The 2,500-nt window shown below is 41.8% G+C and overlaps 6 non-coding genes across 6 annotated transcripts; all 6 read right to left on the bottom strand.

Moving 5' to 3' along the window:
- Positions 1-22: 22 nt before the first annotated feature.
- On the bottom strand, positions 23-141 carry LOC128002865 (5S ribosomal RNA). The gene has a single exon (XR_008175600.1). It is a non-coding gene; the product is annotated as a 5S ribosomal RNA (ribosomal RNA).
- Positions 142-498: 357 nt separating this feature from the next.
- LOC128007812 (5S ribosomal RNA) lies at positions 499-617 on the bottom strand. Its single transcript, XR_008179561.1, has one exon. It is a non-coding gene; the product is annotated as a 5S ribosomal RNA (ribosomal RNA).
- Positions 618-982: 365 nt separating this feature from the next.
- LOC128003221 (5S ribosomal RNA) lies at positions 983-1,101 on the bottom strand. The gene has a single exon (XR_008175947.1). It is a non-coding gene; the product is annotated as a 5S ribosomal RNA (ribosomal RNA).
- Positions 1,102-1,466: 365 nt separating this feature from the next.
- LOC128003220 (5S ribosomal RNA) lies at positions 1,467-1,585 on the bottom strand. The gene has a single exon (XR_008175946.1). It is a non-coding gene; the product is annotated as a 5S ribosomal RNA (ribosomal RNA).
- A 220-nt stretch (positions 1,586-1,805) lies between these two features.
- LOC128001135 (5S ribosomal RNA) lies at positions 1,806-1,924 on the bottom strand. The gene has a single exon (XR_008173906.1). It is a non-coding gene; the product is annotated as a 5S ribosomal RNA (ribosomal RNA).
- Positions 1,925-2,297: 373 nt separating this feature from the next.
- LOC127998637 (5S ribosomal RNA) lies at positions 2,298-2,416 on the bottom strand. The gene has a single exon (XR_008171469.1). It is a non-coding gene; the product is annotated as a 5S ribosomal RNA (ribosomal RNA).
- Between the last annotated feature and the right edge of the window lie 84 nt (positions 2,417-2,500).

The following is a 2,500-nucleotide window of genomic DNA, read 5'->3' as shown; positions in this document are numbered from 1 at the left end:
ACTAAGTGAAAAATGTCAAAAAAGCTTACAGCACCTGGTATTCCCAGGCGGTCTCCCATCCAAGTAATAACCAGGCCCAAACCTGCTTAGCTTCCGAGATCAGACGAGATCAGGAATAGCCAGGTTGGTATGGCCGTAAGCGAAGTCTGCTGCAAAGAGAGGGCTATTTAAAGACCAGCCAATCTTATCGCCAGTACATTATATAAGTAGGAAAGAAAACCCAAAAGCTTAAAGCACCTGGTATTCCTAGGCAGTCTCTCATCAAAGTACTAACCAGACCTAAACCTGCTAAGATTCAGAGATCGGGCATTGACTCTATTTTTTGGCAAAATTATTATATACTAAGTGAAAAATGTCCAAAAGCTTACAGCACCTGGTATTCCCAGGCAGTCTCCCATCCATGTACTAACCAGGCCCAAACCTGCAAATATTCAGAGATCGGGCATTGACTCTATTTTTTGGCAAAATTATTATATACTAAGTGAAAAATGTCCAAAAAGCTTACAGCACCTGGTATTCCCAGGCGGTCTCCCATCCAAGTACTAACCAGGCCCAAACCTGCTTAACTTCCGAGATCAGACGAGATCGGGCATAGCCAGGTTGGTATGGCCGTAAGCGAAGTCTGCTGCAAAGAGAGGGCTATTTAAAGACCAGCCAATCTTATCGCCAGTACATTATATAAGTAGGAAAGAAAGCCCAAAAGCTTAAAGCACCTGGTATTCCTAGGCAGTCTCTCATAAAAGTACTAACCAGACCTAAACCTGTTAAGATTCAGAGATCGGGCATTGACTCTTTTTTTTTTTTTTAATGAAAGATTATTATATAATTCGTGAAATTTTCCAAAAAGATTAAAGCACCTGGTATTCCCAGGCAGTCTCCCATCCATGTACTAAGCAGGCCCAAACCTGCTAATATTCAGAGATCAGGCATTGACTCTATTTTTTGGCAAAATTATTATATACTAAGTGAAAAATGTCCAAAAAGCTTACAGCACCTGGTATTCCCAGGCGGTCTCCCATCCAAGTACTAAACAGGCCCAAACCTGCTTAGCTTCCGAAATCAGACGAGATCGGGCATAGCCAGGTTGGTATGGCCGCAAGCGAAGTCTGCTGCAAAGAGAGGGCTATTTAAAGACCAGCCAATCTTATCGCCAGTACATTATATAAGTAGGAAAGAAAGCCCAAAAGCTTAAAGCACCTGGTATTCCTAGGCAGTCTCTCATAAAAGTACTAACCAGACCTAAACCTGTTAAGATTCAGAGATCGGGCATTGACTCTTTTTTTTTTTTTTAATGAAAGGTTATTATATAATTCGTGAAATTTTCCAAAAAGATTAAAGCACCTGGTATTCCCAGGCAGTCTCCCATCCATGTACTAAGCAGGCCCAAACCTGCTAATATTCAGAGATCAGGCATTGACTCTATTTTTTGGCAAAATTATTATATACTAAGTGAAAAATGTCCAAAAAGCTTACAGCACCTGGTATTCCCAGGCGGTCTCCCATCCAAGTACTAAACAGGCCCAAACCTGCTTAGCTTCCGAAATCAGACGAGATCGGGCATAGCCAGGTTGGTATGGCCGCAAGCGAAGTCTGCTGCAAAGAGAGGGCTATTTAAAGACCAGCCAATCTTATCGCCAGTACATTATATAAGTAGGAAAGAAAACCCAAAAGCTTAAAGCACCTGGTATTCCTAGGCAGTCTCTCATCAAAGTACTAACCAGACCTAAACCTGCTAAGATTCAGAGATCGGCATTGACTCTATTTTTTGGCAAAATTATTATATACTAAGTGAAAAATTTCCAAAAAGGTTACAGCACCTGGTATTCCCAGGCGGTCTCCCATCCAAGTACTAACCAGGCCCAAACCTGCTTAGCTTCCGAGATCAGACGAGATCGGGCATAGCCAGGTTGGTATGGCCGCAAGCGAAGTCTGCTGCAAAGAGAGGGCTATTTAAAGACCAGCCATTCTTATCGCCAGTACATTATATAAGTAGGAAAGAAAGCCCAAAAGCTTAAACACCTGGTATTCCTAGGCAGTCTCTCATCAAAGTACTAACCAGACCTAAACCTGCTAAGATTCAGAGATCAGGCATTGACTCTTTTTTTTTTTTTTTTTTTTTTTTAATGAAAGATTATTATATAATTCGTGAAATTTTCCAAAAAGCTTACAGAACCTGGTATTCCCAGGCAGTCTCCCATCCATGTACTAACCAGGCCCAAACCTGCTAATATTCAGAGATCGGCATTGACTCTATCTTTTGGCAAAATTATTATATACTAAGTGAAAAATTTCCAAAAAGCTTACAGCACCTGGTATTCCCAGGCGGTCTCCCATCCAAGTACTAACCAGGCCCAAACCTGCTTAGCTTCCGAGATCAGACGAGATCGGTCATAGCCAGGTTGGTATGGCCGTAAGCGAAGTCTGCTGCAAAGAGAGGGCTATTTAAAGAACAGCCAATCTTATCGCCAGTACATTATATAAGTAGGAAAGAAAACCCAAA

Source organism: Carassius gibelio, chromosome B22 (genome assembly GCF_023724105.1).
Source record: "Carassius gibelio isolate Cgi1373 ecotype wild population from Czech Republic chromosome B22, carGib1.2-hapl.c, whole genome shotgun sequence".
Lineage (NCBI taxonomy): Eukaryota > Metazoa > Chordata > Actinopteri > Cypriniformes > Cyprinidae > Carassius > Carassius gibelio.
Note: the sequence above shows the minus strand (reverse complement) of the source record. Positions and strands in the feature narration are given on the sequence as shown.